The 25591-nt window shown below is 36.0% G+C and overlaps 1 pseudogene; it reads right to left on the bottom strand.

Annotated features, from left to right (window-relative positions):
* Positions 1-19567: 19567 nt before the first annotated feature.
* On the bottom strand, positions 19568-19676 carry LOC133770856 (U2 spliceosomal RNA; annotated as a pseudogene).
* Between the last annotated feature and the right edge of the window lie 5915 nt (positions 19677-25591).

Here is a 25591-nt window from a genome sequence, read left to right as displayed (position 1 = left end):
CCCAATGAAACTAGATGTCAAAATGGTTAAGACCAAGAAAAAGTCTTATAGCGCTTTTTAGGAGGAAAAAAAATCTTATTGTAGTTGATCTAGTTTTTTTTTTTTTTTTTCCCACCAGAAATGAGATGCTAAAGGAAACTAGATATTGAGAATTAAAGTATCCACTTATTTAAATGGCAAAGTATAAGGCCAGTATATGGATAAGCTAAAGCAAAGGATAATTTTGTTTTTTTTCCCCCCCTTGGAATATTGAGGCATTGCACATAGAAAAACATACCATTTAAAACATTTAACTTATGAGGGTTCTAAAATAGTCTTTGTAAATCTTATTTTAGAGCCTTATAATAGATTCTTAGATATTATCTTTTAATTCTTTAATCATAAAGTGATACAAATAGCCTGCTGAAAGTAATGAAATGCTGTCCCATAGAATAAATCAAGGATAACCTAATCATTGTCCCTGTATGTTAGTCCTATGAGTCTAATATTGATCGTTGCTATTGTATATGTTAAGATCTGTTTTGAGAAATAGAGTCTCCTGGAATTGGTTATTGGTACTAAGGGATCAAATTAAATATACTGAGTAGGAAAAAAATATATAAGTACCCCATAACTACAAAATGTCAAATATTTACATTAACAATTTATGGCAATAATAAAATTGAGGAATTGACTCAAGTGCTACCTCTTGAGAAAGAATTCCCATGATCACCTCATTTTATCTGGGAGCTCACTAAACACTATCCCTGTTCCCTTCACTGTGCTATTTCCTCTTTTGGCTGCTAATTCTTTTTTAATTTTTTTTTTTTTTGACAGGCAGAGTGGACAGTAGAGGGAGACAGAGAGAAAGGTCTTCCTTTTGCTGTTGGTTCACCCTCCAATGGCCGCCGCGGCCGGCGCGCTGCGGCCGGCGCACCGGGCTGTTCCGATGGCAGGAGCCAGGTGTTTCTCCTGGTCTCCCATGTGGGTGCAGGGCCCAAGAACTTGGGCCATCCTCCACTGCACTCCCAGGCCACAGCAGAGAGCTGGCCTGGAAGAGGGGCAACCGGGACAGGATCGGTGCCCCGACTGGGACTAGAACCCGGTGTGCCGGTGCCGCAAGGCGGAGGATTAGCTTACTGAGCCGCAGCACTGGCTGATTGCTAATTCTATACACATACCTAAATCTGCTCGCTCGCTCGCTCTCTCTATTTCTCTCTCTCTCCTCCTGCTGCTGCTTTTGTCCAAAATACATAAACTTTGACAAATAATACTATACCCTTCCAAGAGTAAATCACCTCAATTTCTTCTTCCATGAACTTCTTCAGGGCTAACTTCTAATCTCTTTGTCTTCTCCTTGTTATAATCAAACAAATCCTTTAATTCTGCTTTCTAGGTAGCTTGATGCTTGAACTATTATCAATGATTTTCTCATAAGAAACAAAATCCCCAATACTCAAAACATCAAAGCAGTATTCAAGTTTACACATATTTTTACAATTTGAAACAAACTAAAAACAAATACAATTTGGAGACTTTTAATAAAACTTTGTGCTCTGTCAGAGGATTCCTGATATGAATTACTTTTATAGGTTAAATTTCGAGAAACATGGAGCTTTACAGTTTGAAATGTCTTCTCATCCAGGAATATTCTGTGATCCCTAATCGCTTTATCTTGTTTTAAGTTCTTCAACTAATTATATAGTTTTATTAATGTAGATAGTCCGCTTCCCTGGGTAAGTTTATTTTCAGGCATGAATTTTCATATGAAGCATGAAACATTTTTTTGTGAATTTTGGTAATATAAAGACATAAAAATATAATTTGTCTTTTATCTAAGAAGCCTGATCTCCAGTGAAAACACTATGTATGATGTTTCAGGTCTCACCACCAACAGTTAAGTTTTGCGTGGCAGTTTTCTGAAGATTAGAGGACCTGGCCACACAAAACACAATGTGCACAGTCAAGAAAATTGCAAAAAAGAACTGAGCTCTGTATGCAGTCCAGCCAGGATTGTTACCTATGTATTCCTAGCCCAGTAGCCTGCCTTCCACACTCTGCTTAATGGGGACTCACTTTCCAGATACGGCCAGCAACAGCTCCTTATTGGAAGTCTCCATAGCCTTTGGTTCTAAGGCTCACTGGCAGGGAGACTAGTCTCCTTATTTGCATTTCACCCACCTACCCATCATCCACTGCTGGGAACATGAGGGAGCCAGTGCATCTTTCTGCGTTTTGTTTGCATGTTGCAGTAACTTCAGAAGGCTCAATTTTTGCTTTCAGTTTGGCTCCGTATCCTAACTGACCCCCTCGACACCTGACTGCTCAACAGCATCCAACATTTTAACAGATATTTTAAAGTTTACTAGTTTATTCTTTTGCATGTAACTTTTAGAAAGACACTTACTACCCGGAGATAATAATTATATATATTTTATTACATATACATATATATATATATATAATTTTTCTTTCTCTAACATACTCAAATGCGTGTTAGCACCTGTAATACAAAGCTGAGTAATAATTGTGGTTGGTAATTCTATGTAAATCCTGACTTACCATAAACATCTGTTATTTGTTCACTGCTAGTATTTCACTTATATTTTTGATAGATACAATTTTTAAAAGGTTATATGTCTTCCATATATCAATTTCTTACACTATTTACAACTTATGAAGAGCTGTTATATAACTCCTATCCATGTATAATACTTTTTTCATCAACTGGTAGAAAAGTAAATTCACTGTACTATTTGATCAACAAATACGTTGTACATTCTTTCAGAAGCTCAAATAGGTGACTTTATAAAGTGATCCTGAATAGAAAATTATAACAAATCATAAATTCCACCACCACAAGCTAGTGAAAAAGCAGTGATTTATCAGAGAATCATTGGACTTTAAATTTAACAAAGCAGTCAAGCCATAAGGCATGTAATAAAAAGAGTTACAACAATGAGATGAAATCAGCAGGCAGTTTAATGGCTAATATAGCTAATAAAATAAACACTATATTAATGCTGCGACATATACATATGCCTGTGTCAAGCAACACATTTATTATTTAGACTACGTGAATGTTTTTATTAAACACTGAAAGTCTGTTGTAGAGAGCTAAATATAATCTATTAAACTCAGATACATGTTTTACAGCTTAAGTTTCCTGTAATTCTTTTAAACCCATCAGAATAAAATTGAAACCTTTCAAAAATAATAAAATAAGAGATGAAAAATTAAACTGAATTTGAGTTTTCAACTGTGCTATGGAAACTGTCAGTCTTTTAATTGAAGCTTTTGTTTTCATTACTACTTTGGGAGCTAAAACAAAAGCCACAGAGCATTTCAGAGAATATTTTTCAGTAAGTGATGACACTGTCTTATGAGATTCATCACAAGAAGCTCATTCAGCTAGGGTCTAAGAATTAGAAGGGATCTCAGAAACCAAGTAATTCAATTTGCCTCCCCTACCCCACATTTTTTATTCTATGATATCTATGCTAGCAATCATTCAGCATTCATTTTAATGCCCCTAAGCAGGACAAACTCACTGCCTACTATGCCTTGGCTCCCTAAAAGCATAAAATTTGTAGGTGGCTGAAGACACATATAGTAATAAGATTTTAAGTCTTTCTAGAGCCAGACAACAGTTGTGTATCATGAAGCTACAACCTCCAGACAACCAACACGAATTGCCAAAATCAGGAAATGTCTAACATTGCAAATGTAGTAACCAGGTGAAGCCTGCTATACCCCACAGCAGCTGGACAGATGTCCTAAGCCTGACTTGTTCCCATACCTCCCTCTACCCTCTCAAATCTATATAAGCACATTTCATCTGCAAATCCCTCCTTTATTTAAGAACTCCAGTAGCCAAATAGCCCAGGGAGATGTCCTCATGAGCCTTCCAGACTCTGCATAATACAGGCAAACTGCTTCCGTAGTGAAACAGAGCCTAGTTACAATCTACCATATTTATTAAAGACAACAAACCTCGGCATCTCTTTTATATCTCCATAAAGTATTGGCTCCTGTGATGTTCTAACTCACAATCCAGACAACACTGTTATTTTAAAATGTCCAAATATCTACTGTCCTACAAATCATATCCTTCCTTTTAGGTCATCCATCCTATCAGGGGTAGGGAGACTTTCTTCTGCCAAGGCACTTTTGGCTATAACATCATCCACAGGCTGTATACATTATTAACTTTAAAAATCGCCTGCGAGGGCCAGCATTGTGACATAGCTGATAAAGCTTCTGCCTGTGGCACCTGCATCCCATATGGGAACCCCTTTAGGTCCCAACTGCTCCACTTCCCATTCAGCTCCCTGCTAATGTGCCTGGGAAAGCAGCAGAATATGGTCCAAGTCCTTGGGCCCCTGCACCCACGTAGGAGACCCAGAGAAATCTTGCTTTGGATTGGCCCAGCTCTGGGCATTGTGGCCATCTGGGGAGTGAACCAGTAGAAGGCAGGTCGGTCAGTCTCTCTCTGTGTTCTGTCTTGTTGATGTAATGGACTGAAGAATAACCAAGTTAAACAAGTGACGAAAGTGACAGCACAGAGAAGAGGTTTGAATGGAAGCCGGTAGCTTTCATTATCTCCTCTTATGGGGTGCTATAATTAATCAAACTCCTGCTCACTTTAGAGTAGTGCCCAGGTTCCAAACCCAAACTGTTCCACTTAATAGCCCATATATTATCATTATTCTCTCTTAAATGTATGGAATAGAGGAAGCAGCAAAGTTCAAGCAGATAAAGTTTATCAAATAATTCACTGACATTCATGTTAGGTTTCAAAATTATACACAGGAAATATGAGTATGGACCACTTTAGTTTCAAAATCGTAGCCATTTTTGCTTATATGAAAGCCCTACAAAGGGCCAAAACTGAGAATGTTTCACCAACACCTCTGCCATTCTATCCAACCACCTAGCCAAAGCACAGAGCTTTACTTTGTGCCCAATAACACAAACCCTGAGAAGTCATCTTGTTTCCACTATTATTTGGCATACCACGTGAAAATTCCTTAAACTGCAAATGATTTGCTGCAGGATGCTTCTCAGTGATGCCTTAATGTGTTGCTCTTATTCATGTTTCTTCAGAACACACGACATGTAACATTACAAATAGGTCAAGGATGTAGGAATCGGAATGAAACAAAAACAAGTTACACGAGCAGCAGACAGAACCGATATGTACTACTCTGCAGGCAGACTTTTCAATGTGTGCCTGCTTCAGCCAGCAGGCATCCACAGGTGTGGGCTGGCAGGTACCATCAGCTGGCAAACCGTGAAGAGTCAGCGATATCACACTAATTGCCATGGAAGGATAAATTAGCCTAAGTGCCACTTGCAAGCAAAGGTCTGTTGGAAAGCTCCCTTGCTCTAATTCTGGATCTGATGTGCCAATTAAGTTTCCCTTGTCCTAGGAAGAAAAGGGTTTAAAATAACAGAGAACTCTTTTTGCAAGGAAGAAGAATGGTAAAAACAAATCTTTCTCTGAATAATGATAATACCTGCTCTAATCCCTGTTGCCATCTCAGCTTCTAACATTTTCTAGAATCATCACATTTCCATTTGAACAAGAACTATAAACTGTTTTAAAAAATGTTTAAATGCCCAGAACAGAATATTTATGAGTTAGATATTCAAGCCACGAGTTATATAAATGCACTCTCTGTTCTGTATTTCAAAAAGAAGGTAACTTCACAAAGCAATTCGGTGTCTCAGGCATTATTCATACACATAATACTTGATTTGCCATAACTACAAAATTTAGAGAAAACATTTTTAAACTTTTTCATGATTTATTTTCACTTAAGTTGACAGAGATTTTCCAAGCTAGTAAACACAAAATGCCCCCAATGGCCAGTGCTAGGACAGGTTAATGTAAGGAAACTAGAATGCAAACTGGGTCTTCCATATGGGCGGCAGGAACCCAAGAAATTGAATCCTGTAACTCCATCTTGATCTCCCACATGCATAACAGGGACCCAAGCACTTGGACCGTCTTCTCCTATTTTCCCAGGTACATTAACAGGGAGCTGGGTCAGAAGTAGAATAGTCAAGACTCTAACTGGCATACATATGTGATGCATTTCAGGCAGTGGTTTAACCTACTGCACCATAATGTCAGCCCTGATGGAGCAGGATTTCGAATACACTCTTCTGATTCTAAATATCAGGACTTTTTTGCTGACTGTTATAACCTGTCTTAGATTTCTGCAATGGTCATGTTTTCAAATAGCTTTATTACTTTTATAAGATGTCCAGAGCAAATGTAGACATAGATGTGTTTTGATTGTTATGATGCTGGAAAAATCTTAATGGAAAATAAATCATTCAATCCCATGCTAAGAATATATGTCATGGGTCAGTATTGTGACAAAGTGAGTAAAGCTGCTACCTGCAGTGCCAACATCCCATAGGGGCATCAGTTTGATTCCCAACTGCTTCACTTCCAATCCAGCTCTCTGCTATGGCCTGGGAAAGCAGTGGGAGATGGCCCAAGTGCTTGGGCTCCTGACCAACATGAAAGACCCAGAAGAAGCTCTTGCCTACTGGCTTCTTTGTGGCTCAGTTCTGACTATTGCAGCCATTTGGGAAGTGTACTAGTGGATGAAGACCTTGCTCTCTGTTACTCTGCCTTTCAAATAAAACATTAAAAAACTTTTAAAAATAAAAATACACAATACATGACCTGGTATGAACAGAAAGAAAGGCACATTTAATTATACTATTCTGACTTTGTAAAGAAGTTAACTAATACTCAGTAGATAAAAACTAGCAACAAGTACTGCACACATATTATCTCATTATTCCTTACAACACTTTGTGGGGTTAGAAGATATCAATCATGACCTAAGGTAAAAATCACAGGGACCTGAGGGGTTACATGATGACTCCACCACCATTTAGTGAATAGTAGAGCTTAAAATGGAACATACAGGAGCTCTGTGGGATTTGTGTCTGAAACGCAATGTTACCCCTATCTATCCTGCCTGTTTTTGTTCCACAAACTTACCTTCTAGTTCTCTATTTCATACCATATCTACCATTGTATACTGGATATAAGCAAGATGGTGGAGTAGGGAGGGAGCTTATTGCTCTAGCCCAGGAGAAGGAGTTTAAAAAAAAAAAAAGTGGAGAGAATGTAGTCTCAGGGAAGAGTTAGGAAAAAACGGCAGAGGAAACTCTACCAAAATTAGAGGGACATGGTGGACCTACGTGGAGGGCATGGGTGCCCATGGCTTGGGACTCCAGCAACCGAGGGCCTATGCACCAACACTGGGAAAGTGAGGTGAGAAGAGACTGCAGTAGCCCGAGCCACTACTGAAAAGGCAGCAGGAACCTCCGTGGGGCAAAGTGCACCAGCCAAAGTAGAGGAGAGGAAAAAAAAAAAAAAAGGATGGGATGGATGCGTTTCTCTCTCTCTGATCACTTTACAAAAGTGTACTGGGATAAGCCTGAATACATACTATCTCTAGTTGCATTTAAAGCAAAAGATGATGAAATTAGTAAATGCCCAATGAAGCCAGTGAGACTTTGCAGGACATAAAGGCAGTAAAGGGAGCCGTTGGCTTGAGTATATAAACCGATTTTCTATTAAAAGTCAGTTAAGAGTTATTTGCACTTCATACAGATGAGTATTTTTGCCCCTACCCCTCTTATTAGTGATGATTATTAATTTAACACTACTTGTTTTGGAAACTAGCACCATTTTATATTAAAGGCATTTTAACTGTCTCCATTTTCTTTCATCAAATTAAATAGTGTGATAAAACAAGATATTCAACAATAATGCAAACAAAATTAAGATTAAATCATCCTTTTCCACACAGTATTTGAAAACTTTCTGATGGCATCTGAAAAAAAATGTGAACCATTATTCTTCTACTAAGATATCACAGGTACACCATGTGGCAGGAGCAGCCTGCACCTGTTTCCAGAACCAGCTGTTCCTTCTAAAATTAATGTCTGCAGAACCTTGGCTGGCAGTGGATGATGGAGCCATTAATCAAAACTGGACAAGTTTACTGAGGTTTCAAGGTTTGATACAATTGTAATTTGTTCATCAAGAATTCGTTGAGAAATATAAGTGGAAGAAAAAGACTGAGATAAAGGTGGAAGACAAAACAAAGCCAATCTTTTGTAACACAGCCTCAATTCATTTGATACTTCTTTTACTTATAAGAAGAGTGTATTTCTTTCCTAAACACAGAGTTTCCTCTATGTGCTGCTAACAACTATAAAAACAAATTAAGAAATCATCAACAAAAATATAACAGGAAATCAAGACAATCTCAAACACACACTTCTATTCATTATTCAAAAATACATTTCCTCACTTGATGTCAGCTTAAATTACTGTTTCATGCAATTAGAAAACAGAAAAGTATAATACTACATTTGTTCTGCTTCTAGCCAATACAGAAAAAACAGAGACAAGATGTATCTCCTTTTCTGAAATAATTTTTAAAAATTATAAAAACACTGCAAGAAGTAGTCAGGCAACTATGAGGGATGGTCAACAAATGTGAGAATTTCAATTGCTGCATCTCACTCTCCAGAGACAGAAGTAAACATGAAAGATAATCTCCATGATCCTAAGAAATGCTTTCTTATATATGGCACAATAGATACAATTACAACAGTAAAAAAAAATCAACAACATACAATCGAATACTCTGGCTTTTTAGGAGACACTGTTCCAAAAATGAATAGACAGGCATAGAGTGGAAAATATTACAAAAAAAAAGGCTGAAATTAAATGTCCATTGGAGAACTTCTGCTCACAATACACCATTTGAAAGAATTTTCATAACTCAAAACAAACAATTCAATTTTTTTAAAGAGAGACAAAACATTTGAATAAAATTAAGACTACAATGGATGGAAATAAGCACAAGAAAACATGCTTAAGATTACTGCCATTCAGCAAATGTAAATTAACAGTATCAAGAGAAACCACTACACATCTATCCAAATGCCTTAACCACAAAGACTTCTCAGACCTGGTGCTGGTTGGTATGTGGAGCAAATGGAACCACCACAGCTCTGGGTAGGAATTTCAAATGATTTTACCACTTTAAAAGCATTCTGACAGTTTGGTAAAACCTTAAATATATCCCTACCACATAACTCGGGCTTTCCACTTCTAAGCAATTTTCTAGAAAAGAAAGCATACATCTGTGCAAAGACTTGTTTAGAAATGTGCATAACAACTGTATTTTTAATAGCTGAAATCTGTAAATAACCTGGAAATCTCATCAATAGGTAAATGTATAAACAACTTCTCACCTACACATATCACGGAGTAATACACAGCAACAAGGGGAGGACACATGGAGCATAGATAAATCTTAATGATTCTGAATGAAGGAAACCAGACAAAAATGGGTACATAAACCATGATGCCATTTATTTAAAACCTAGTGAAGGGGCTGGCACTGTGGTGTACCAGGTAAAGCCACCATCTGTGACAAGAGCATACCATATGGGCACCACGTCAAGTCTAGGCTGTTCCACTTTTGATCCAGCTCCCTGGTGATGCACATGGGAAAGCAGAAGAAGATGGCCCAAATCCTTGGGCTCCTGTATCCACAAGGAAAACCTCAAAGATGCTACTGGTTACTGGCTTGGGACCAGTCCATCTCCAGCTGTTGTGGCATTTAGGCAGTGAACCAGCAGATGGAAGATATTCTCTCTTTCTCTGTAAACTCTGCCTTCAGAATAAACAAATCTTAAATCAATTCCTGAATCAAGGACAGTCTCTTCAACAGATGGTGCTGGGAAAATTGGATCTTCTCATGCAGAAGTATGAAGCAAGACCCATACCTCACCTTACACAAAAATCCACTCAAAATGAATCAAAGACCTAAATCTATGACCTGATACCATAAAATTACTAGAGAACATTGGGGAAACCCTGCAAGACATTGGCATCGGCAAAGAACTTCTTGGAAAAGACACAGGCAATCAAAGCCAAAATAGACAAATGGGATTACATCAGGCTGAGAAGCTTCTGCACTGCAAAAGAAAAATTCAGCAAAGTTAAGATGAAATCAACAGAATGGGAGAAAGTATTTGCAAACTATGCAACTGAGAATGGATTAATATTCAGAGTCTATAAAGAACTCAAGAAACTCAATAAGAACAGAAAAAAAACAAGCCAGTTCAGAACTGGGCTAAAGACTTGAACAGGCATTTTTCCAGAGGAAATTCAAATGGCCAACAGACAAATGAAAAAAATGCTCAGGATCAGGGAAATGCAAATCAAAACCACAATGAGGTTTCACCTCATCCCACAGTATGGAGATACCCCAGAAATATGAATATAGACCTACCCCACGACCCAGCCTTCAAAGGCCTTGTAATTTATCCAAACGAAAATAAATCAGCATATGAAAGAGTGATCTATACCCCCAGTTTATTGCAGTTCAATTCGCAATAGCTAAGATATGGAATCAACCCAGATGTGCATCACTGTTGACTGGATAAAAAAGTTATGTTATATATGCACTATGGAATACTATTCAGCTGTAAAAGAAAAATTACATCCTGTTATTCACAACAAAATTGATCCAGCTAGAAACCACTATACTTACTGAAATGACCATTATACTTACTGAAATAAGCCAGTACCAAAAAAACTGATCTGTGGTAACTAATTCAGTAACTAAAAGGTAATCTATAAAAGTGAAATTAACACTTTGGGATGCTTGATTTTGATCAGACCTTGCCTCGACTGTTCAGGAATAATGTGTTGTTTTTTTTTTTTTTTCCTTCATAAATTTGGTGAACTCTTTACTTAGTGTACGGCTAACTTTATGTGTATAAAGTTAATTTAAAATAGATCTTTGTAAAAATATTAATGGAAATACAAGAGAGAGAAAGAAGAAGGGTGTGAGTGTGGACTAGAGGGAGGGTCAGATGGGAAGAATCACTATGCTCCTAAATTTGTACATATGAAATCCATGGGGTTTTTCTAACCTAAGTGAAAGTTTTCTAGGTTAAAAAAATTCTTAAAAACAAAAAATCCTATAAAATATAAACTAATACACAGTGACAGAAACTACACCTGGATGCCTTGGGAAGTAGGGTAGAAAGAGATGGGAAGCAGTGTGCCAAGGGACACTTAGCAACTTTTAGAGGAATGGATGCATTCATTGTCTTTGTTATGATATGGTATGGAAGACTGCACATATATCAAGCATATTAAATTATACATCTTAAATATGTGCAGTATGTTATATATTGATCATGCCTTACAAATCTTATTTTTAAAAAGAATTTGATTGTTTTCTAAGATGCAAAATATCAAAGGAGCTTTTCAGAGCCCTGGCCTAAATTAGATTAAGAGGGGAATTTCAAAGCCATAGGAAAACAGATTCACGAAAGAGAGAATGCTTGACAACAGTCAGACTTTTTCTTAGTACCCAACAACTTTTCTGTTGTATATATTGAATCTCAAACTCTACCCTGGTACCTTAAATAGCTCTGAAATCTTGTGGTTGGCACTGTGGCACAGTGGGTTAAACCACCACTTGCTATGCAGCTCAAGTCCTAGCTACTGTACTTCCAATTCAGCTTCCTATAACGGCATCTGAGAAGGCCATGGAAAATGGCCCAGTCGCTGGGGCCCCTGCCACTCATATGGTAGACCAGGGTGGAGTTCCTGGCTCCTGGATTCAGCCTGGTGCAGTACTCAACTGTTGTGGTCACCTTCCTATTCCTTGTCCCAAGGCAACAGCTGATCTAACTTCTGACTATAGATTAGTTCACATGTTCTAGGATTTTATATAAATAGGATCATATTTTCTGTACTTGTTCTGTCTTGTTTCCTTCATTTAGAAGCATTATTTAAATTTACATATATATGTATATATACACATATATTTCATGTATCATTCTTTCTGTTGCAAATGGAAGATCTTTCTTGGTGTCAGTGTTTCACTCACACACACACTCTTGCTCTCTTTCTCTGTCATGCTGCCATTTGAATAAACAAATAAATCTTTAAAAATGGAGCACAGTATGCTCACATTCAGCAATCAGCAATGGTTCCCTCTTCATTATGAGCAATTTCAAGAACAGTAGCTAGCAAATTGTGCATTTTTCACAACAAGCTGTGGAATGAGTGAGTGAATATAAGAAAAAGGTATGAGTCTGTACCACTGTGACACATCAAATATGCACATGATTGCCTAGGAGAATTAATATTTTGGAACCGAAACAATAACAATTCAGTGATTTCTACATGCCTACTTTGACTTATGCACAAGTTTAAACATCTCAGTGCTAATTCCTGAAACCACCATATGAAGACTCTTATTTTATTGTCTCAGCGGAAAAAATTTGCTACTGATGAACAACATCTGATATTTTACTCTCTCACATTTAGAATTTTCTTGGAGTGCTTGGTGTCAGTTAAAATCATTCTAATAAAGATATTAATTTAATGCTAATTTTGCTTGAAAATTATATTTATATATCTCTTATAAATGGATCCCTATCTACTAATTTTTCCATTCATATGTATCCCCAGCTATTTGGGACAACATCAAGCCATTACCTAAAAATTAAAGTGATGTCCTTTTAAATAATAAAAATGGAAAAGTAAAAAGAATATTTCCTATATGTTTTTAATGATTCTTTAAATCTCAAATGAAATGTTCAGGACCAGATATATTTCAAACTTGTAGTAGTAGTACTAGCAGTTATTGTAGTAGCAATAAGTAGTAGTAAAGGATCCATTATGCACAAAACAGAAATATTTAGAATCACAATCGTCAGGCTACAAATCTCAATTTACGTTGTCTTGTTTTTTCTTGCTTATTTTAGTGGCCATGTAAAATAAAAGCCTATCTCTCTTTTCTTGTACTCCAAAGTACACTAATGGACCCTATGGATGTACCTGATAGAGTTATAAAAAAAAAAAAAAAAGAAAAACTTGTTTTTATTTCCCAATACAGTTATACTTAATTAAGACAGATAATAATTATAAACTCTACAAATCCCTAAGAAAACTTATTTGAAAGTGCTCTATCAGAAATATCAGATAACTCTCTTGAACTTTTCTTACTGTATTTCTTTCAGTTCCAGTTAATTAGTTATATTATGGTAATGTTTTTTCAAAGCAACTGATGTTATCTTTTTTTTTTTATTTTTGACAGGCAGAGTGGACAGTGAGAGAGAGACAGAGAGAAAGATCTTCCTTTGCCGTTGGTTCACCCACCGTGGCCGGCGCGCTGTGGCCAGCACACCGTGCTGATCCGAAGGCAGGAGCCAGGTGCTTCTCCTGGTCTCCCATGCGGGTACAGGGCCCATCCACTGCACTCCCGGGCCATATCAGAGAGCTGGCCTGGAAGAGGAGCAACCGGGACAGAATCCAGCACCCCAACCGGGACTAGAACCCGGTGTGCCGGTGCCGCTAGGTGGAGGATTAGCCTGTTGAGCCATGGCACCAGCCAGCAACTGATGTTATCTTGATGACTTTTACAGCTAAAAGTATATGTCAGTAATTTAAAATATGATGCTCCTCATACATATGTTTCAAAGTAATATAAAAATGATGATAAATATATTGGTATTTCACTAGACTGGTTTTAACATAACCAGTTGACAGGTAAAAATTTTTATTTCAGGCTCATAAAAATAGTTTGCAAAATAGAAATATTAGTAAAATTTCTGACTTAAATATTTCTTAACCAAAAGCTTCAACTAATCATTTAATATAGTGACTTTGAATAAATATGTATTTTTATTAATCAAGACAAAATTTGTAAATTATCTGTAAAAAGTCAGAATCACAGATGCATTTTTCTCTCAGGTATAGTGTAAGAATTCATATCAATGGGATTAACTGAATAATAACAATGTAAAAAAAGTTTTAATTGTAAGTATAGAAACTTAAACACATAGCAAGGGTATGCAACCTAGGGTAACTGGATCTCATTGTCCTGGAACTAAGTCATTTTCCAATACTTTTCTGTTCAAAAACACCTGTTTTGCTCAGTGTGGAACTATCATTTCATTATTTTCAGTTAAAATCAATAGACACTTAAAGTATCTATTTCCAGTCTTTTCAAACTAAGCATTTTAAATTACATTATCCACTATTTTTGTTATTGTTTCTCTTACTCTCTTCTCAGCTAGTCCACAATAATCTGCCCACTGATGACAAGCCTACATTTAATAACTTCACATCTTCCTCCTCCCCCAGAGTAGTGATTTTATCCAGCAATTGCCTTTTTCTCTCCTGTCATATCTTCTGCGACATAATCCATCAAGTCCTTTCTCAGGTCATCTCTACTGATGTCTCTTCTTCAGCAGAAGTAAAACTCTTCTTTGATATCATGTTTGTATATAAACACACACACACACACACAGATATTCACATATGAAATCAGACATGCTTTGGTTGATATTCAGCTTTTCTGCTTGAATATACTGTCTACTTATGAAAACATATGCATAGACTCATGGTTTTACTAATTAACCCCCATAGCAAAATACACCAGAGAGAAGCATATGATCTTAAGAATTCTACTGAAACTGGACAGCAGTCTTGAATCTACCATTAGAAGTGTTACATTTAGAAACTATTTGTTCATTTCATGCTTGTTTCTGCACCACTGGGCTGCTAAAAGAAGAATGTAGCTATTTCTCAGTTCTCTAACTCAATGTGATTATTTAGGTCTCTTCCATTCTCCTGTTACCATTTCCACTGAAAGATAAGAGAAGACATTAAATGGACTGAAAAACAAATGCCAAGTCAAATTCCTGGTGCAAAATCATTGGTGACCAATAGGTGAAACTAATGCCCGAGTTGAAAATTAATTTAGATTACATTTATCTCTGCCTTTCCAGAGATAGTTTACGATGAAAGTTGACTGTACCTGTCTCCTATTTACTTCAGCGACCTTCGCAATTAAGTAAATTCTTCCATAGACTTCCTTGAAGAGTTGCAACTCTCACATTTCTTCTCCTTTTTAACACTTCAAATACTATAAAATTTTAAAACTTTAATTACTAGTATATTTTGTCCACATGGATCAGAAAGAAAATCTAAAAAGCTACTCACACATTGCACTCATTCCTCTACATTTTCTTCCTATTCTCAGGGACATTTCCTAGTGTTCAACCTAAATTATTAATTACTTTAAGAATCTTAATTCACGGGTATGCACAAATTTAGAAACAAAAATTAGAGTGAAATTCAGCCTGCAGTTTCACTGCCCCATTGCTTTGCCTTCATATCGGAAGGATGCTTGGAAACTTCCTTTATTTGATAAATTATAGCTACTTCATAATTTTATCACAATTTAATAGAATTATATTTCTTATTAGGAATATCTGTCTAGGAATCAAAGTGATCTGATGAATTATTTTAGGAAGTATTTTTTGGACCTGAAATACACATCATTGAAACTTTTTAAGGTGAATTTTACAGTTTATCTGAGGCAGTATTTAATGCTATTTAATTATTTTTAAGTACTGTTGTTCGCTTATTAAATTACTCCTAGTTAATAAAAGCTTTTTTTTTTTTTTTTTTTTTTTTGACAGGCAGAGTGGATACTGAGAGAGAGAGACTTAGAGAAAGGTCTTCCTTTTTGCTGTTGGTTCACCCTCCACTGGCCGCTGCGGCCAGCGCATCTCGTTGATCTGAAGCCAGGAGCCAGGTGCTTCTCCTGGTCTCCCTTGTGGGTGCAGGGCCCAAGGACTTGGGCCATCCTCCACTGCCTTCCGGGGCCATAGCAGAGAGCTGGACTGGAAGAGGGGCAACTGGACAGAATCCGGCGCCCCGACCAGACTAGAACCTGGTGTGCAGGCGCCACAAGGCAGAGGATTAGCCTGTTAAGCCATGGCGCCGCCCTAAAAGCTGTCTTTCTATAGTCATTACAATGCCATTTGAAAATTATTCCCTTTCCCCAAATTGTAACAAATGCTTATACATTGGTTTACAGATGGAGCAAATTTTAACTAAGTACTTAGATATAAAGGAACATAACCAGTAAGTACTGGTGAGAATGCAATGCATATAGGAGCCCTACATAATCTTCATTTTAATGATTCATCTGGAAATATTTGTGTCTGTATCTACAATATGTAAATGTACATGCATGTACAGTATGATCTAGCAATTCTTACACTTACCAAAATACTCACAGATCCATAAAACATTCAAAGCAGCAATAATCCTCATAGAAAAAAACATAGAAATGAATAAGACATCCATCAATAGTGTAATGTGATATAAACTGTTGTATATATATATATATATATATATATATATATATATATGTGGAATCCTATAATTTGATAATAAATTAATAAAATACATGTAATGTGAAGTATCTACATGCTTCACAATTATGTTAAGTGAAAGATAATTGAGAGAAAAGTACACTTATGGTTCAAAATGAGAACATGGAGGCCGTGTTTTCAGTATTGACAAACTAGCTTGTTTTAGGCACTTCTTTCACAAATAATAATTGTGAACCTAGTTAAAAAATAAGTATAGTATAATAATCAGTAACAAGAAAAACTTTGAAATGATATAAATGCATGGAAAATCCACAACTGGTTCTGAACCACCAAAAGATCGAACGACTAGAAATAAATTTTAAAGCTTTTTGAGAAACATGAAAATTAAAATAGAGCATACTAAAACCTATGGGAGCTATGAAAGGCAGTACAATGAAAGGCATTTATAAGTCAGCAAACAAAGAAATATCTAAATCCCACATCAAAAAGCATCCAAAATGAACAACCTATTACTACATCTGAAGGAACTGGAAAACAGAAAACTAATTTAACCCCAAATTAGTAAAATGAAATAATTAATAGGTATTAAATAAGACATAAATGAATTAGAAACCAAAAAAACTAAATACTAAACATCTTCCAAATGAAGATCTGGTTGTTTGAAAATATAAACAAAACTGACACTTCCTTAGCTAGAATAAGAAAAAAGATGATTGAAACAAGAAATATGTGAAATCACAGATTAAAAGGGAGACATATTATACAACGGATTGTTAGAGATTAATATGAACTATTTTATCGCAACAAATTTGGTAATCCAGAAGAAATGGACAAATTCCTGGAAACACACAGCTTAACACCAGTGAATCATGATGAAACAGGAAATCTAGCCAGACAAGCAAAGAGTAATAAGATTGAATCAGAAATTAAAAGTCTTCCAACCTCAAAAAAAAACCAGACTAGGTGTCTCCACTGTTGAATTTTATCTTTTTTCCTCATTTTACTGTCATTGGAATAAATCCCACATTGTATGGCATTAATATCCCCATTTTCAAAAAATAATATAAATGTATATGTATATGTAATATTATACATCTGTATATGTATGTAGAATATCTACATAGAACATAATTATCTCAAAATGTTAAAGAACTGTTAAATTGTAACAAAAGTTAAAAATACTTTGAGACACAAAGAAAAAAAAAGAAATGCCACACTGTACCCTATAAATATGTACACAATTGTTACATAAGTTTCATTTTTAGAAGAACCAATCAGTTCAACAAATTTGCAGGCTAGAAAAATCAGCATGCAAAAATCAGCAGTATAATAGGGCAATAGTGTGTAACTTCAAGAAGAAAAATCAAGAAAACAATCCCATTTACCAATGCTATCCCCAAATTAATCAAAGAATTTAACAAAAAAAAAAGTGAAAATCATTATTATCAGTAATGAAAGTGTTTTCTCAGAGAATAACTGACGGCAGTTAGCAGTACTGTATAATGCTCAAAACAGAGGCTTGAGGAGAGTCAACTCGTGAAAAGTGTCAAAATTCAGTTTGTGATATTTGCATCCCTGATGCTTTTTATTGCCTGGAGCATATCCTGATTTACACCAAAAATTTTATATTATAGACTTTGCAATTTTTGTACAGATGTATTACATATGTAGATATTTCATATACATACATGGCAACAATAGCAAAATTGAGGGGGCAAGGCCAACAAAACCATGTGGTGCAAGGATACAGTATTACCACTAATAAGATTAATAAATTCAGCATTTCTACTATAGTAACTATGGAAATCACCAACAATATCAAATTATACGAGAAATAACCAAAAATGAAAAGGCAATCCCGCAATGAGATACAATATTTACAGATCCAATATTTAATCATGCGCTACCAATGAAAATAAATAAGGAAATTACTCAACTCTATAGCATGAAAACAAAAAATCAATTCAATATGAGTAAAGAAACTGAACAGACATACTTCCAAAGAGGACATAAAGATGACCAGCAGGTGCATAGAGGTATATGAAAAGATGCTCAGCATCACCACTCATCAGGTAAATACAAATCTACAGCACACTGAGTTAGTACTTCACATCTATTAAGACTATTAACATTCTGACTGTTTAAGAATATTTTATTTACTTATATGAAAGGTAGAATTACAGAGAAATAGACACACATTGAGAGAGAGAGAGAGAGAAAGAAAGAGAAAGATCTTCCATTTACTGATCTGTTCCCCAAATGGCTGCAATGGCCGCGGCCTTGCCAGGCCATAACCTGGAGCTTGCAACTACATCCAAGACCCCCATGTGGGTGGCAGAGGCCCAAACAGTTGGTGCTTTCTGAACCACATTATTAGGCAGTTGGATTGGCAGTGAAGTAGCCAGAATAGGAATAGGCACCCATATGGGATGCCAGCCTCACAGGTGGCAACTTAACTAGCTACACAACAATGCTGGCCCAACTATACTGAGTGAACATGACTCACAATACCCATGATATGGGGCCATCCTAAGTGTCCGTCAACCGATGAAATGATAAAGAAAATGTGTTGTGTGTGTGTGTGTGTGTAAACACCTCTGTGTGTGACAATTATTCAGCCTCATGAAAGAGGACTCTGCCAAATGTGATAACAGAATGAACCCGCATAGCATTATGCTAAAGGAGAAAAGCTAACCACAGGGAGGTGAATATGGCATGATGAAAGTGGAACTCACAGAAACAGAGCACAAGGGGGCTTATACAAAAAAGCATTGTCTGTTTAAAATTTGTAGTGATAGATATATTAATTAGTACGATGCTAGTAATATTTCACAATGTGTATGTTACAAATCAAACACACAATTTGTATTCATCAATTCTGCAATAAAACAAAAAAAATAGTGTTATAAATGACTGCACAGATAGGATTTTTAGTTTTGAATTTCAGTCGTGATTTCTAGATCATTTTTACACTAGTCTTATGATGACTATATTATATAGATAATATATACATTAACTGTTTGCAAGTAATTTTCCCAGTTACCAAAATATTTTAGTAAAACTAGATTTAGTTTTTGAAAACACACACAAGAAATAAGAGGGTAAGAATATAAGAACATGTAGATTATTCCAAAACTAAACAATTCAAGAGGCACCATATAATGTACTCTTAAAACACATCTTACTGAATGTTTAGGAATTTGCTCATTAGATTATTGACTATTCAAGACTGTTAGACAACTCTGCTGTACTCTTTTGTTTAAAACAAAAACGAGGGGTCTTCCTCTCTAGAGCTCTCCTCCTGGCTGCTGCAACAGGAGGTTTCTGACTTCAATAAATCTTGCTTTGCTAAAAAATAAAATAAAATATTAAACTGATAAGAACAGATACTGCACTTGATCTTAGCCAAAAAATTGAGAAGAGATATAAAATGAAATAAATACAAAGAAAGGTAAGAAGGAAATCACGTAGTTTGCATTCAGAGGGAGGGGTCTTTTTTTTCTGCCAATGGCCATTTGGATATTTCTAGCATCATTTGTGGGCCACATAGAATTATCAACTTAAAAACACAGATTATTGAATTTCATATCCTGCCTGTGTTCATAATGGCCTTCCGTGGCCCCAGACCAGATGTTCCCCACCCTTCATAGACTCTGAAGCCACTGAGCATAGCATACTCAATGGTGCTGAAATTAGAATTCCTGGGTCAGTGAAAAAATAAACTATTAAAATTAATGGCTACTAGATAAGAGCATAATCTATTTAACTTAAAGTATTATTTTTTATCTGTTAATGTGTAAATTCCAGATGCAGGCATTCATGATCCTCCACAAAATGGAGCAGGTCCCTTATCCTCCAAACTTAGCCCCATACCTGCCCAAATCATTCTTTCTGACCTTCTATACACCATGGCAGTCCTTACATTTAGTGTATTTATACTATTGTTGAATTCCTACTAAAATCTCTAGCTTTTCTTCTAGGTCATACTATCCTTTAATTCCTTAGCATTATTCTACACTATTATTTTTTTCAAGATGACTCCTGACATCTATGGTAGAATGAGATCAAAAAATGTCCAACCCAAATTCTAGAAGCATTTTTGTAGCCACTGAGTCATATGTTCAGTGTATAAATTTAGTAATAATGGAAGTTTTCAGATTATAAACCATGATTTTATGTTTTGTAAAATTTGATTTTCAAGACATTTTGGGCACTACATAATATTGTTATCAAATTTCTCCTCCATCTATCAATAATTAAATATGTAAGTAGTATATAGTCTCCTCAAGACAGAAAGCATTTTATATTAAAGGTAGTATTTAGCTTTGAGCTAGATGAACATCATTCTGACTATATCTCTCTGACCATCATCATCTCTTGGCTGAACTGTATCAGTGACTTCCTAACAAATCTCCTTGCTTCCTGGATTTCTACACTAATCCATCCTTCACATGCCTATGGAATTAATTGTTTTAAAAATATATAAAATACAGGCCGGCGCCGCGGCTCAACAGGCTAATCCTCCACCTTGGGGCACTGGCACACCGGGTCCTAGTCCTGGTCGGGGCACCGGATTCTGTCCCGGTTGCCCCTCTTCCAGGCCAGCTCTCTGCTGTGGCCAGGGAGTGCAGTGGAGGATGGCCCAAGTGCTTGGGCCCTGTACCCCATGGGAGACCAGGAGAAGCACCTGGCTCCTGCCATTGGATCAGCGCGGTGCGCTGGCCGCAGCGCGCCAGCCACAGCGGCCATTGGAGGGTGAACCAATGGCAAAGGGAAGACCTTTCTCTCTGTCTCTCTCTCACTGTCCACTCTGCCTGTCAAAATATATATATATATATAAAATATGTAATTAAAACCTTGTGGTGTTTTCTCATCTCTTAGAAGAAGATAGTTTCAAGTCATTGACATTGCCTATAAAATCTATTACAGAATTCATTGTCCCTACCGTTCCTCTAAAATGTTTCCAGAATTCTGAAACCACTGTTTCTCCAGGTTTCCATAGACTCAACCCTTCCTTCCCCAACCTCCACACCATCCCCTACACACTTTGAGATGGTTCTCAGATTCTGGTCTCACTACTGAGCAGCCACTTTATTTTAATCATTTCTTCCTCCTCAAAAATACCCCAGACTCTTTACTGGCATCAACTCCTAACATACCTGTACTGCAAGACTAAGACCTAGAAAGTCATCAGTGAGACAGTGTTCTTAGCAGGATCTGGCTCATTGTAGATAGTCTACATACATCTGCTGACAAGATAGCAGAAGTGTACCCAACAAGCATTTTTTACTATTATTTATAGATGTATTTTGGAAATAAGCATTGGTAACTCAAACTAACTGAAACATAAAGAGAAATTTATGACTTTATCTAACCCCAGAGAGATAAGAGATGTGGTTGTGCTTGAAAGCAATGGCAAAAATCATATACTTCAACATATGATTATAGGTAACAATTTTTAAATGTTCTGTAGGTAACAAATGGATACAGAACTCTCAACAAAGGCATTATAGTATACATCAGTTCTCCACCTGACTGCATTTTCCAATTCAACAAATTAAAGAAAATTAAAATTTTAGGGTTAGGATTTAACACTTTTACATTTTAGAAATTTATACATTCCTCAGGAATATAACAATCTATACTACTTTCTTCTAGAAGGAATAAAGGAAGATCTTTCTACCTAATTCCCATAGGCTAAAGCAGGAATCACATGTCCAATCATACCCAGGAAAAATAGCCAACTAAATTCATTAAATCACATTTGGAATTTTAAAGAAAATAATCTCTTTCTTTTGATAAATTACATGTTGTCACTCAAATATTTATACTTTTGATAAAAACTCATTTTCTAGTAAGAATGGTAATGGCAAATGTTTATGATTTTGGTGAGCTCTAACAATTTTTTTGAGCTAACAATGAGGTATGTGTTAGTTTACTTGCAGGAAAATTATCTTGATGTTTTGCATACCCATAGACACTGTTAGGAAATATAACATGATATACTGAGATATAGTTTCCAATTTTTTTTTTTGGGGGGGGGGAGTTGCACTTTTTTGGAGAACTTGATGGATTTTTGTATGATGCAATCAAGAATTTTACCCAGGTAGAAAATGCTATGCCTAACCATTTTTTTTTTCTAATCCCCTTGGAAACCTTGCAAGTGGCATTCATTGCAAATGACTAAGATACTCAGGTAAAATAATTCTGAAAGCTGCCATAACGCACACCAGGCAATATGATCAGAAAACTAGTTTCATCAATTCTCGATATAATAGTGGTCTTTACTGAAAATCACTATATGGGTAAGAGAAAAAGATGACTTTCAATAAATTCATACTTATTGAAAATAACTTCACCACAATGGAGAGATCAAATAATAGACATGATATCCTATAGCTGCTAAGCCCCCTGGAGGACACAGCCTGAATTTTGAGCAAGTTGCAACATTGTCATAATACAGCAGAATTGTCTTCAGATAAAAAAGTATGAAAAAAAAAAAAAGACTTCAAGAAAATAAACTAATCAGCAATCTGACTTTATCTTATTAAAAATGGCTCTTGCAATTATCCCTGAGATTTCCTAGTGAAAAAGAAGCCCATGGGGAAATCTCACACTTTCCAGAGTTAATTATATCAGCAATTTCTCCAAGTGGAAAGTATTTCCCAGAGTAGAATCTTAAGAGTCCTTGTATACACTCAATGGCTGAGTCATTCTTAGGAAGCTAGTATGTCTACTGAACAATATTCCTGAATATCTCTGAATAATGATATTTGGCAAACACATATATCAATGATTTTTACCGACATTCATCTTATTAAAACCATTAACCATGCTAGTTTATCCAACTTATTTTTTTATTTTCATTATCCTGGGCAGCTGTTAACTCATTTACTCCTTTTTTATTCAGTACTATAGTACCTCATTAAAATCCTATAACTCAATTTCGAAATGATTTACTTTGCAAAAAAGATAGAGAAATGACTAGCAAAGCTTATTTTTCCTCAGCTTATTCTATCCACATCAAGATTACACAGAACAGAGTTTGTGGATGCTTTGCCTGTTTATTGGTCATTCAGTCACATTTACTGAATATGGTTCATGTTACAAACAGTACTAGGTACTATAGACTGATTAACCCAAAGCAGACCCCTTGTTATCAGAATGTCAAGGTGTTTATTTCTAAATGAGAATACTCCTGTCCATTATCCACAGGAGGTCCTACCAGTATCAAACTTCTAAACAAATAACCTCAGGGTCTCTTGATGAGCAGAGAATCAGGGCAAAGAGAATTAGATTGTCTGGAGTGATATTTCATCCTGCCTACTGCGAGAGCTGATGAACTCTCTCTCCTTTCACAACATAAGAGATTTCCCTTGGGAATTAGGTATCTGCTTTTGCCAGATACATTTTCTCTTCGGTTTGAGGTATATCAACTAAATACTTATAAATTTCTTCTATTCATTTTTTATTATCCATTAAAGTTTACCTATCATCACTGCTAAAGTGAGATATAACACAACTGAGTAAATCCCATCTTTCCTTAATCTGATGATGCATTCTGTTTCTTTGGATTGGATTGCATCTCCCAAGTCTCCAATAATAGACTGACCAAGACAGCATAAGTATTTCTGAAGACAGCTAGGTTGTCCTTTTTGAGGGATTATGTTTGTTTTTTACTACCTTTATCCTAAGAGTGGGATTCTATCTCCAAATTCTGAGGGTCTCTTGATGATTTCCATATACTTCCTACAGTTTCTGAAGTTGGTCTCATATGTGGACTTTATCAGAGTGTTACTTTAAAGATGAATAAAATATGAAATACCATTCCAGGCTACAAAGCACATGAACCGCGGAAACACCTCGTAAATGACAGAAGTCAATATTTATTTATATGAAATATCCAGGTATTTCCTTAAAAATCTACAGAAATAGAAAACACAGTAGTGGTTTGTCAGTTGAGGGAAGAAGCAATGGGAAATAACTGTGTAACAGATGAATTTTCTTTAGGGGTGATGAAAATATTTTGACCTAAAGAGAAATAGTCGTTGTACAATACTCTTAAGGTATAAATGTCAGTAAATTGTTTATTTCATACTGTATGACTTTCACCTAAATAAGAAATTGCTTTAAAACAACACGCTAAGGAATTAAACTTGAATAATAAATGTGACACTATATAAAAGCAGAACTATAATAAAATATGTCTGTGTTTGATTGTGTGGAGAAGTGAGAGGGAGAGAGGAAGTGAGGAAGAGAGGGAAAAGAACAAGACCATTATTTAGTTTCTATGAGAAAAAACTACAATCATGATACACTCAGGTGATACAATTGGCTGACTACCCTGATGACATTGCTACAGAAAAGGTAGCTTCGGCATGAGCAATGAATAGAGGCAGAACATTGAGACGTGCTGCTTTTGAAGGATTATTAATACTCCAGAAATAAGGAGTGAAGCAGATAATTAGAAATTCAGACTTGATATCTGTGAAGTTTACAATAGTGGCCCAAACCAGCAATAGTTTTATTTGAGAATCAAGAGCATGGAGGTAACACATGAACATATTTAAGTGAACAGTACTCAGAAACAATAGCAAGGGGAAAACGTCCTAAAAAGTAAAAACTTTGGAAAGACAGGGGTAAAAAAACAAGAAAGGAAAACCAGTAAAATCATCTGAAAATTTGCAATCAGAGAATACAACTATTTACAAAATCAAGTCACTAATCAAGCTCTAGAGACACAGCAAGGCATGATTTTGTGTATTCAGTTAGAGGGGGGCATCCTAACTGTCTGGTTCAATATTGAATGTGAAGACTAAGTGTCTAGCACACAACAGCCCACCCCTCCCATGGTGTGAATGATACTGTCCTTGAGTCATATGAGGAAAACACAGCTTCATATGTAGGCAGATTTAATAATCTTTTAGATATTTATGTATGATCTTCTCTAACATGTTATTGAAACTTATTGAATGGTAATCTCCCACAGGTCAGTAGAAATGAATCTGAAACCTTATCAATGAACTTTTCACACTGTTTTACACTAAATCCATCAGTTTGTCTACACTTGATCTGTTAATCATCTGTGATTTTAAAAATACAATATATTTGAAAAATAATGGTTCACCACAATACAATAATATGTGTACTGAATAATATGATTACCAAATTGTCAGAAAAGTAAATTTTGGGAAACTGTCATTCCTATATTGGAGGGTAAAAGTTACTCCTAATTTTCACCTGGAAACCTATAATTTTTTTCCCATTGGAAACACATATTATCAGTTGTTTGCCTGGAACCAGAAGTCTGTTTTGTTTTTAAAAAATGGCTGCCACAAAC

This window comes from Lepus europaeus, chromosome 11, assembly GCF_033115175.1.
Source record: "Lepus europaeus isolate LE1 chromosome 11, mLepTim1.pri, whole genome shotgun sequence".
In the NCBI taxonomy this organism is placed as follows: Eukaryota; Metazoa; Chordata; class Mammalia; order Lagomorpha; family Leporidae; genus Lepus; species Lepus europaeus.
This window is presented reverse-complemented; position numbering and strand designations above follow the sequence as displayed.